Below are 13,286 nucleotides of genomic sequence, written 5' to 3'. Positions count from 1 at the left end.
AACTCCTGCTCGTCCTCGAGTAGGGAAGTGATAAAGACTGATTTTTTATGTGGAATGCTACCTAGCATAGTTTTCCTTTGCAACTTCTTTCACGTGACATGAATGTTCAGATCCGTAAGATTCAAAACAATAGTTTACTATTGACATGAAAACAATAATACTTCAAGCAAACTAGCAAGGTAATCATGAACTTTCAAAATAACAAGGCCAAGGAAAGTTATCCCTACAAAATAATATAGTCTGGCTATGCTCCATCATCCTCACACAACTAATGTAAATCATGCACAACCCCGGTATTGGCCAAGTAATTGTTTTCGCACTCTTACTTTCTCAAACTTTTTATAACTATCACGCAGTACATGAGCGTGAGCCATGGATATAGCACTATAGGTGGAATAGAGTGTGGTGGTGGTTGTGAGACAAAAATGAGGAGATGGTCACATTGACTCAGCGTATCAAAAGGCTATGGAGATGCCCATTAATAGATATCAATGTGAATGAGTAGGGATTGCCATACAAGGGATGCACTAGAGCTATAAGTATGTGAAAGCTCAAAAGGGAGAACTAGTGGGTGTGCATCCAACTTGCTTGCTCACGAAGACCTAGGGCAATTTTGAGGAAGCCCATCATTGGAATATACAAGCCAAGTTATATAATGAAGATTCCCACTAGCATATGGTAGTAACAAAGCAAGAAGCTCTCAATCATTAAGAACATGGTGCTATCTTCGATGGAAAAAGATAGTAGCATTGTCCCTTCTCTCTTTTTCTCTTTGTTTTATTTGGGCTCTTAGGCCTCTTTTTTTTCTCTTTTCTCTTTTTTTTGTTTGGGCTCTTTGGCCTCTTTTTTTTATTTCCTCACATGGGACAATGCTCTAATAATGATGATCATCACACTTTTATTTACTCACAGCTCAAAGCTCAAAATGATGATGACTCTATAGGAAATGCCCCCGGCAGTGTACCGGGATGTGCAACGATCTAGCATGGCGTATGACATTGAAAACATCTCGCTAGCTATCTTACGATCATGCAATGGCAATATGAGAGTGACGGCACAAGTTATGAGACTGAACCGTGGGAGTTGCATGGCAATATATCTCGGAATGGCTATGAAAATGCCATAGTAGGTAGGTGTGGTGGTTGTTTTGAGGAAGGCATATCGTGGGTTTGTGCACCGACGAGAATTGCACGGCACTAGAGAGGCTAGCAAAGGTGGAAGGTGAAAGTGCATCTATACCATGGACTCACATTAGTCATGAAGAACTCACATACTTGTTGCGGAAGTTTTTCTTAGTAATCGAAACAAAGTGCTAAACGCATACTCCTAGGGGGAGGGTTGGTAGGTGTTAACCATCGCGCGATCCCGACCTTAACACAAAGGATGAAAATCAATAGATCAATTATGCTCCGACTTCCTAACATAGCGGTTCACCATACGTGCATGCTACGAGAATCACTAACTTCAACACAAGTATTTCTAGACTCACAACACCCACTAACATAGCTCTTAATATTACCAAATCCACATCTCAAAAGTAATTGAGAGGAATCAAGACTTCTCTTTCTACTCAATTGTCGGGACCCGATCCTAAGCCATAGGAATCCAGCCTGTAACACATAGCATCTCTTTGCGGTCTCACGCACGGTTATCCCCACGGCTGCAGCCTTACCTTACTGGGACCGTTTGTGCCTTTTGACTCGCGTATGCAATTGTGTCGCTAGCAATCCAATGACAAAGAACCCGGATCGACATGTCTAGTCATAAACCAAAGCGGCAGTTCCGCACAGGGACAGGCATACATAACCCAGCAAAGCAGGTGTCGGTCACCAGCGAATGTAGACGAGTCGTAGCAAGCTACAGGGACTCCATTACATTGCGTGACATTTCCCCAAAGGGGACAGACACAACAGCTAAGAAGGACACATGCCGGTCAACCAATGTGTCTGGAGCAGTAGCGAACTACCATGGCTCGTTGGATCACAAAGGGGCATTTCCCTGTAAGCAATGCTACTAAAGCCTACGGCTAGGTAATCGAACCCCATACATATCAAGTACAACACACGTACGCATGGCATACCAATATGTATAGATACATCGATGGCATCACAACATAACCATAACATACAACTTTATTTAGAAGGCTCGGAAGAGCCACACATATAAAATTACAAGGTAGGGGTCTCACGACCCATCATCACAAGTCATACACACAATTCTTACAAACCAGCGGAAGAGTAAAGCTGTCTGAGTACAGACAGAAGGAAAGACAAAGGCACATGGCCTGACTATCTACAGACCCATCCTAGGGCCAGATCGTAGCTGGGATACCAGCTACTCGTCGTCGTCGATGTCTAGGTAGAACCCTCCATTAGGGTCATTAACAACCTCTGCAACAATTATTAAGCAAACATGAGTACAAAAGTACTCAGCAAGACTTTAGGATAAGCTATCTACTCATGCAATGTATCAATAAGGAATTGTGGGGTTCCATGCGAAAAGCGAGCATTTGACTCGTGGCTAGACAACTTGCATTTTTAAATAGTTTTGACAACTTGATTTCTCGCACACGAGTCCACTAACACCACAACAATACTCCATCGTGGAATCATTCCGTCTCCATACGGAAATGCCGTCCACGACACTCACACTTATCTTGACAATTTTATGAGTAGCCATTAAAGTTATCTATGAACAACATATGTCTCCAAGTAGTCCATATCCGCGGACGCGGCTATTCGAATAGATCATAACCCTGCAGGGGTGTACTTATTCACACACGCTCTCGTCACTTATCGCCATGTGCACGTCATGCACCTCGGCAACCTTCAAGCGGAAGCCCAGCGAGGGAGTCGGCCACGACTGTTAACCACGCTAATACTTAGTCCAGGTCTATCACCTATCTGAGGGTAACCCGCACGGAAGTCCGGCCGAGGTTTCCGCCACGGCCCCAAACGATGTGAGCAGGGTTCCCAAGCCCACCATCCGGGTGCCACTTGGTACACCGTGCCACTGCCTACCGCATCATAGCCCACCTCTGAGGTCAGCGCTATGCACGGCCTCCAGCATGACTATAAATACCAGAAACTACTTGCAACTCCTGGACCGAGTACTAAGCGGTTAATAAGTCGAGCGGGGTCATATTTTAGGGCCCAGCATGTGGTAGTATCTCATCTTGGATTACATACACGGAACTCAGTTCCTAAGGACGGTTCCAATGAAACAACCCGCCATGTACTCCTACATAGCCTTTCACCGGTACCTTTACCAAATCAGGCTTAACACACAACCTTTACTTACTGAACGCATTCTCACAATTCTGTTCATCACCCAGATGACAGCCCATACACAACTCTAAGCATAGCATGCATAGCAGGATAAGGCACATCATGGCTCAAGCATCTACCAGGTATGCTAGGTTGCAAGGTTCAGCTATTTACTGTGACAAAGACAGGTCATGCAAAGGAAGTGGGTTCAACTAACGTGGCAAAAGCATTTGAAGCATTTGATCCTAATGCAATAAGTAAGTGCAGGAGCGAGAACATGGGATTTATCGGGATGATCAAAATGATTGCTTGCCTTGTTGCTCAGTAGAGGGACAATATCCGACAGTCGGATATTCGGTGGAATCCGGAGGAGCAGAGCCTACCGATAGAAATGACATCAATCAATCTATCATATGCAACGAGATGATGCACGAGCATGGCATGCAGATGAAAGGTGCTAGGCTAATGTAGGTACCATTTATTAAGTTGAAGTTGATTTGAATCAAGATTCAAATAACACTTCAAACCAAGTATTTTCGAATACCCTTTTAATTGATTCGACCTGATGCTCAGGTCATCTTGTTTTAACATGCATGGGAATGATATGTTGAGTTGCTGCTTGTGATTGAGCATTGTTTGGTCATGGCATTTGAAGTGGAATTCAAATGAATTTCAAATTCCAACTCCAAAGCATTTATCAACTTTAACCTATTCACCATTTTGCAGGTTTGGTGAAGTTAACATTTTCAAACATGTTTGAAAATGACATATTCAGATTCCTTGGATATTTCTGATCATTTTTCATATATTATTTGTCCAATTTGGAGTTATATTCAAACTTTTATGAATTTCCAAAGTTTTGAACTTATTCTGGAATTATTTTTAAACAGAAAAGGCTTTATTGCATCAGCATGACATCATTAGGTCCAACTGTCCGTTGAAAGTCAAACCTGACCAGTGGGACCCATTGGTCAGTGACTCAGGCCTGTTTTTAGTTTAAATTTAAGTTAATTAGTTAATTAGCAGGGTAGGACCCACCTGTCAGTGACTGCTTAGGTTAATTTGATTAAGTTAATTTTATTTCTATAATTATTAATTAACCACAGGCTGGCCCCACCTGTCATAGACTCAGGGGGGTCAGATCCACCGGCGGCGAGGTCGTTCTCGCCGGCGACCTCCAGGACGGCGGAGAGGCTCGGAAACGCGACACCGATGGCCAAACTCTGCGCGGAGTGCAACAGAACAACGGCACGTCTCCCGCAGGTCCATTTTTGCATTTAGTCGAGGACGAACTGGCCGGAGAGGGCACCGGCGACGAGCTTGGCGGAGGCCGAAGCTCGGGCATCGTTGGGCTCATGGAAACAAAGGGATTTATGCACGGGACTGAGCTCCTACAGAACCTACTCGACGCCCTGAAGCCACTGGTGACTTCACATGGATGAGCCGTTCACCGGAGGGCTATCGGCGACGAGCTCCCGCGGCGGATCTCGTCGGGCTCCGGTGAAAAAAGGGCTAGAGGAAGAGATCGAAGGGGGAAACTTGGGGGAAATCTTGCTAGGCTCACGGGGAGTGCAGTGGTAGCGCTAGCTTGCTCGGGGACGGCCTGTAGAGAGAGAATACCGGCGGAGAGCTTCGGTGATCCGAGGAAGAAGACGACCGCGTCTCGTCGATTCACTGCATCCTGGCGTTGGGCTCGTAGCTTGGGAGCTTCAGGGAGCTGCGGCGGATCTGTTGCACGACTTAGAAGGAGGAGAGGTGGGCTAGAACGACAGCGAGCTCGAGCTCGGGTTCGGCTCTAATGGCGGCAGAGAAGGATGAGGCAGAGGGGGCGAATGAGGAGAGGGCGAGCATGGAGAGGTTGCGGGGAGGTTATCCCCTCGTGTGCCAGCGCGAAGCGGCGGCCAGGTAGGCGCACAGGTGCGTGGCCGCGCCGGAGTACGCGGCGGCCACCTCCTGCTGCCCACTGGCGAGGAGGAAGACGACAGAGAGAGAGCTGGGCTGGGCCAGGTGAGCGACAGGTAAGATTTTCCCATTTTTTTCTATTTTGTTTTCTTTTTTGAAGCTGAATTGTTCTGTTATTTATTTTGGCTCCAAACTTAGTTCAAAAATTATTTTGAACACACTGAAATATTAGTTGGAATATTTGCAACCATTACTGAAGTTTTCAAGATTTTTGAAAACTTGAAAGTTTTTGATCTCAAATTTGAACATGAATTCAGTGGCTTTTTGAATTTAAATAAGAATTCCAAATGTGTTTTGAAAATAGTTTTCTTCCCTGATAATTTGTTTTCAAGAATTATCAGAAAAGTTGAACTTTTCTTGAGGCCATTTTGGGTTCATTGATTTTAACAAGTTTTGAATTTCCTTGAATTTTGAGAAGTGGCTAGGGTTTTGGGGGTTTTGTTTCACCACTTGCTTTGAATTTGTTTCAAGTTCTTGAATGCAATGAAAGTAAACATGAGCACAATGCTAAAACCTAGTTAGGGATCCAGGGATGTGACAACTCACCCCCACTCAAAAGAATCTCGTCCCGAGATTTAGAAGTCGTCGGGAATAACACGGGATACTCAAGTCGGACACGATCCTCTCTTTCCCATGTTGCCTCCTTTTCAGAATGATTTGACCATTGAACTTTAAGAAACTTGAGGTTTCGATGTTGAGTGGTACACTCAGCTTGATCAAGAATACGCACAGGGTATTCTCGGTATGAAAGGTTATCTTGGAGATCAAGCGTTTTGTGGTCCACTTCACGGATAGGGTCCGAAAAGCAACGCCTGAGTTGTGAGACGTGGAAGACATCATGAACCTTGGAAAGATGCGGAGGAAGTTCCAACTGGTAGGCAACTTCTCCTCGTTTGACAAGAATGCGAAAAGGACCAATGTAATGAGGAGCCAACTTGCCCTTGATACCGAATCGATGGGTACCCTTCAAAGGTGTAACCCGGAGGTAAGCCTTCTCGTCAACTTCAAAGGTCACATCCTTATGATGACGATCATACTGGCTCTTTTGACGAGACTGGGTTGTTTTCAACTTTTCACGAATAATGCGAACCTGCTCTTCTGCATCCTGGATCATATCCGGGCCAAAGAGTTGCCTCTCTCCGGTTTCTGACCAATTAAGAGGTGTTTGACATCTTCGTCCATACAGAACTTGAGCTTTGCCCAAACTTGATTGATAACTATTGTTATATGAAAATTCGGCGAGTGGAAGGCACTTCTCCCAATTCATACCGGACGATATAACACAAGCTCGGAGCATATCTTCTAGGACTTGATTCACTCTTTCTACTTGACCACTTGATTGAGGATGGAAAGCAATGCTAAAAGATAAGTGAGTCCCCATAGCATTCTCAAAACTTCCCAGAAGCGAGAAGTAAAGATACTCCCACGATCTGAGTTAATCACCAGAGGAACACCATGAAGTGACACTATTCGAGAGATATATAACTCTACTAGCTGTCTAGCTGTTATACTCTCACGAACTGGAAGAAAATGGGCTACTTTGGAGAGACGGTCAATGACCACAAAGATAGCATTATTTCCTTTCTTGGTCTTGGGAAATCCGGTAATGAAATCCATACCGACTTTATCCCATTTCCATTCAGGAATAGCTAAAGGTTGAAGGGTGCCAGCAGGCCTTTGATGTTTTGCCTTAACCCGACGACAAACGTCGCAGTTAGCAACGAACTCAGCAATTTCTCTCTTCACCCTAGTCCACCAAAACCTCTGGCGTAGGTCCTGATACATCTTAGTACTACCAGGATGAATGGTGAGAGGAGAATCATGTGCCTCCTTAAGGATCAATTGCTGCAGACGTTTGCTCTTAGGAACCACTAAACGGTTCTGAAAGAACACAGCACCTTTCTCATTGATGGAGAAATCCCTAGCGTTTCCGCTAGCAATATTCTCCTTGATCCAGGATATACCCTTATCACGCTTCTGGCCAGCTATAATTTGATCCTTAAGAGTAGGCTTCGCCACCAGGGTAGAAAGGAACCCTTGAGGAACAATATGAAGATTTAACTTCCAAAATTCCTCATAGAGATGTGGTTGACCTCGTTGTAGCATCAAATTGTTACAATATGACTGATGACTTAGTGCATCAGCCATAACATTGGCCTTCCCCGGGGTGTAAGTTATCCCTAAGTCGTAATCCGTGATCAACTCAACCCACCGTCTTTGCCTGAGATTCAAATCTGGTTGGGTGAAGATATATTTTAGACTTTGGTGATCAGTGAATATTTCGCAACGATTACCAAGAAGGTAATATCGCCAGGTTTTAAGTGCATGGACTACCGCTGCAAGCTCAAGATCATGTGTGGGATAATTATCCTCATGTGGACGCAACTGTCGAGATGCGTATGCAATCACATGACGATCTTGCATGAGAATGCAACCTAATCCTTGTTGCGAGGCGTCGCAGTAGATAACAAAGTCCTTAGAGAAATCTGGTGGTAGCAACACAGGTGCAGAAGTCAGGCGTCTTTTCAGTTCCTGAAAACTATGCTCACACTGTGGTGTCCACTCGAACTTTCTATCTTTCTTGAGGAGTTCAGTTAGAGGCTTTGCAACCTTGGAGAAATTATCGACAAAGCGGCGACAATGGCTCGCTAGACCAAGAAAACTCCTAGCTTGCTTAACCGATTCAGGTTGAGTCCAATCAAGGACAGCTCGAACTCTCTCGAGATTGACAGAAATACCCTTACCAGAGATTACGTGACCTAGATAGGTCACTTCTGGTAACCAAAATTCACATTTTGAAAACTTGGCATAAAGGCGATGCTCTCGAAGTTTCATCAATACCAGCCTTAGATGCTCGGCATGTTCTTGTTCGTTCTTCGAGTAGATGAGAATATCATCGAGGTATACTACGACGAATTTATCCAAATACTCCATGAAGATTGAATTCATCAAGCGAGAGAAGGTGGTTGGGGCATTGGTTAAACCGAAGGACATGACGGTGTACTCGTATTGGCCATAACGAGTGACAAAAGCCGTTTTTGGAATGTCCCCATTCTTGATCTTGATTTGATGGTATCCCAACCTCAAATCCATTTTTGAGAAGACTGAGGATCCAGCGAGCTGATCATATAGGTCGTTGATCCTGGGGAGCGGATACTTGTTCTTTATGGTGACCAGATTAACTGGTGGGTAATCTACAACCATCCGATTCGTTCTGTCTTTCTTCTTGACGAAGAGGACGGGACAAGCCCAAGGAGAAGAGCTAGGACGAATGAAACCTTTATTCAAGGCCTCATCTAGTTGCTTCTTAAGTTCGGCTAGCTCCAGGGGTGCCATCTTATATGGTCTTCTGGCTATTGGAACAGTTCCCGAAACAAGATCTATCACAAACTCTACATCTCTGTCAGGTGGAATTCCTGGTAGTTCCTCTGGAAAAACATCCGGGAAGTCACGAACTACAGGAATGTCTTCGAGTTCCGGAAGAGGGTTGGCATTGAGGGAATAGAGTTGGCATTTGGCAACTCGAGTAGAGACATTCACTATCTCACCCGAGGGATGGGTAAGCTGAACATTTCTTGAATGAGTATCAATATTGGCATAGTGAGCTGACATCCAGTCCATACCCAAGATGATATTAATATCTGAAGATTTCAAGGCTATCAATGATGCTAGAAAAACTAGCCTGTCTACTAGAATTTCATTTTCATAGGTTATCCTGGAGGTTTGCCACTTACTACCAGGAGTTCGGACAACCAATGGGATTGGCATATCACAGAAAGACATGTTATGCAACTGTGCATAACTTTCTGAAATGAAGGAATGAGAAGACCGAGTGTCAAAAAGAACATACGCTGGGTGATGATTAACAAGGAGCGTACCCAGTATGACGTCGGGATCCTCTGCAGCTTCTTCTGCTGAAACATAGTTCACACGGCCACGTGCAGGAGTTGGCTTCACATAGTAATCTTTGGCCGACTTGCCTTGCCCAACGGTCTTTCCGGGTTGCTTGGCACCCACATTCTAAGGACACTCACGGGAATAGTGCCCTGGTTCTCCACACTTGTAACAGATCACTTGATTGGCACGTGGTGCTGCATTGTTAGCTGGACCACCATAGGTTTTTGCTGGAGGGTTGGTCTGATTCGTCTGAGGCGCCACATAGGATGGCCTCGGAGTGTATCTTGGCGGCAGAGAACTATTTGGAAACCACAGCCTGTGTTTTGGAAACGCGGAACCAGATGACGAGCCAAAGTCACGGGAGTGCTTCTTTGTGGCTTCATAGTCGGTATGACCAGTCTCGGCACTGATCGCCTTGTTGACCAGGGCTTGGAATCTTGTACATTCGTGGAGGCGCAAGTCACGATGAAGCTCAGGGCTCAGACCCTTACAGAATCTTGCTTGCTTCTTGGCATTAGTAGAGACCTCCTCTGTTGCATAGCGGGCGAGGTTACCGAACTCGCGGCTATAGGCATCCACGGTCAACTTTCCCTGGGTGAATGCACAGAACTCCTCTCTCTTTCTATCCATCAGGCCCTCTGGAATATGGTGCTGACGAAAGGCTGCACTAAAGTCTGCCCATGTAGCTGCTAGTTCAGCAGGACGCATAGCTTCAAAGTTCTCCCACCACAGATTGGCGGGTCCTTCCAGAAAGTACGCCGCAAAGGTCACCTTGTCGGCCTCACAAACATTCGCAGAGCGAATCTTACGCGAGATACTGCACAACCAATCATCAGCGTCGAGGGCATCGACGGAGTGATGGAACTTTGGAGGATTCAGCTTCACAAAGTCATTGAGGGCCACTGCAGCATTCCTAGGCTGACGAGCCGTATTTTGCTCAATACGCTCTAACAGTCCGTTGGTCTCCCTTTTGTTTCTCTCTGCCTCAAGCATAACTTCCGCCAGAGAGGGCGGGTGAGGCAGTTCTTCCTGCGACGCTTGACTACCCTCGCCTTGCTCATGAGCAGGGGCACGGTTCAACCTGGTGAACACCATCCTGACAAACAAACTCACAGCTTAGACCAAAATCAACATCAATACTAGCTATGGATTAAGAATGCACTGAACACATGGAATGCGGAAATGAATATCCGAACAACATGGTATCAAGCAACTGATATATATACACCATGGTTCATACACACCATTACATAGTTCAGTACAACCTTAACCGAAGAACAAACTACTGAAAATATGAAACTACTCATCAGAAGCTTCCAAGCTTCCTATACATTATTTATCTATGCCTCCGGAATTCATTTCACGACACAAGCATACTTCACAAGTCACACAGGACTGTGAAAGTACAGCTACTACCATACTATCCTTCCACTCATGGTTCAGGCATCCACATAGAACATCTCATAAAGATTGCCTCCATGGCCTGGAAGCTCAACCTGTGGATCAGGAAATACTCCAGCCTGAGATCCCTGGGATCCGTAAGGACACGGATGTGTCCTTGGACCCCTGACTGGTGGTAGTAGAGGTCCCCGAAGAGGGGTGACTCCTCCTATAGCAGGCCAGTCAACATGAGTCGGAAGATGGTCTCTAACAGGTTCAACATCTCCATATCGCCATACCCTGTCTGGACTACCGGTGCCAGCTGCGTCAAAGCCGTCCACAGACGGGCACGTGTAGCATAGAGCTCCATACGAAGGGCACGAGCATCCCTGTCTCTATTCTCTAGCATCTCAACAGTGGACTGCAACAGCGGATCCTCCATAGAGGAATCAAAGTAGACCCCACTGAGATATCCTTCTTCACCTGGCTGAGAGGCAGGAACATAGCAGAACTCTGAATTCTGCAGCAGTGCATGTCTTGCCCTCATGATGGTCAGCATTAAATAGGCAGCATCTTGTACTGCCATGTCAACAGTGACTCCCAATCCATAATACCAATGGATTGGCTCCTCAGCTCCAGGGTAATCTGGGAATACCCTAACAGTGCAGAGGTACTGGCTCTGATTAAAATCCCGGTACTGCTCCTCCACTGTGTACTCTGGGTACCAGCGGTAACCGGACACTGACATCATCCTGACTAGCATGGTCGTATGACCCGACACATCAATGCACCTAGTCAGAAGAACCACCTGACGAGAAGGACAGCCAGGCATCTAAAAATAGAGAGTAATGTAAAAGCATTAGAGCTTTGAATACAGAATTGGGCAGCATAACGGTTGTAAATGCTCAAAAACAATTTTGAGACAACCCATAAAATAGAATAGCGTAACCACTCAACTATCAAGTTCAATTCTATGATCATCAAACTTACTTCCTTTTCCTAGGAATAAAAGAAACCCAAAATAACTCTCGACCTGTTGTCCTATAATCTACCGATCAAAAACACGAGCCTAAGGGAAGATGAGTAACCTAGTCCTTAATCCCCGCGGAAAAGACGAGGATGACCAGAATAGAATAACTTGAGAAGAGAACAAGAGTCTTACATTCCCTTCAACAAACAATTCCCTTATATATAACTAAAACATTTCTAGACTCAACTTCCACCAGTTTGGCTTAGAATCTTACAGTCAGTCAGGCTCTGATACAAACGTTGTCGGGACCCTGATCCTAAGCCATAGGAATCCACCCTGTAACACATCGCATCTCTTTGTGGTCTCACGCACGGTTATCCCCACGACTGCAACCTTACCTTAGCCGGGACCGTTTGCGCCTTTTGACTCGCGTATGCAATTGTGTCGCTAGCAATCCAATGACAAAGAACCCGGATCGACATGTCTAGTCATAAACCAAAGCGGTTGTTTCGCACAGGGACATGCATACAGACCCAGCAAAGCAGGTGTCGGTCCCTAGCGAATGTAGACGAATCATAGCAAGCTACATGGACTCCATTACATCGCGTGACATTTCCCCAAAGAGGAGAGACACAACAGCTAAGATGGACACATGTCGGTCAACCAATGTGTCCGGAGCAGTAGCGAACTACCATGGCTCGTTGGATCACAAAGGGGCATTTCCCTGTAAGCAATGTTACTAAAGCCTACGGCCAGGTAATCGAACCCCATACATATCAAGTACAACACACGTACGCATGGCATACCGATATGTATAGATACATCGATGGCATCACAACATAACCATAACATACAACTTTATTTAGAAGGCTCAGAAGAGCCACACACATAATATTAGAAGGTAGGGGTCTCACGTCCCATCATCACAAGTCATACACACAATTCTTACAAACCAGCGGAAGAGTAAAGCTGTCTGAGTACAGACAGAAGGAAAGACAAAGGCACATGGCCTGACTATCTACAGACCCATCCTAGGGCCAGATCGTAGCTGGGATACCAGCTACTCGTCGTCGTTGATGTCTAGGTAGAACCCTCCATTAGGGTCATTAACAACCTCTGCAACAATTATTAAGCAAACATGAGTACAAAAGTACTCTACAACACTTTAGGATAAGCTATCTACTCATGCAATGTATCAATAAGGAATTGTGAGGTTTCATGCGGAAAGCCAGCATTTTTAAATAGGTTTGACAACTAGATTTCTCGCACACGAGTCCACTAACACCACAACAATACTCCATGGTGGAATCATTCCTTCTCCATACGGAAATGCCATCCCCGACACTCACGCTTATCTTGACAATTTTATGAGTAGCCATTAAAGTTATCTATGAACAACATATGTCTCCAAGTAGTCCATATCCGCGGACGCGGCTATTCAAATAGATCATAACCCTGCAGGGGTGTACTTCTTCACACACGCTCTCGCCACTTATCGCCATGTGCACGTCATGCACCTGGCAACCTTCAAGCGGAAGCCAGCGAGGGAGTTGGCCATGACCGTTAACCACGCTAATACTTAGTCCAGGTCTATCGCCTATCTGAGGGTAACCCGCACGGAAGTCCGGCCGAGGTTTCCGCCACGGCTCCAAACGATGTGCGCAGGGTTCCCAAGCCCCACATCCGGGTGCCACTTGGTACACGGTGCCACTGCCTACCGCATCATAGCCCACCTCTCAGGTCAGTGCTATGCACGGCCTCCAGCATGACTATAAACACCAGAAACTACTTGCAACTCCTGGACCGAGTAC

The sequence above is a fragment of the Hordeum vulgare genome, chromosome 4H (genome assembly GCF_904849725.1).
Source record: "Hordeum vulgare subsp. vulgare chromosome 4H, MorexV3_pseudomolecules_assembly, whole genome shotgun sequence".
Lineage (NCBI taxonomy): Eukaryota > Viridiplantae > Streptophyta > Magnoliopsida > Poales > Poaceae > Hordeum > Hordeum vulgare.
Note: the sequence above shows the minus strand (reverse complement) of the source record.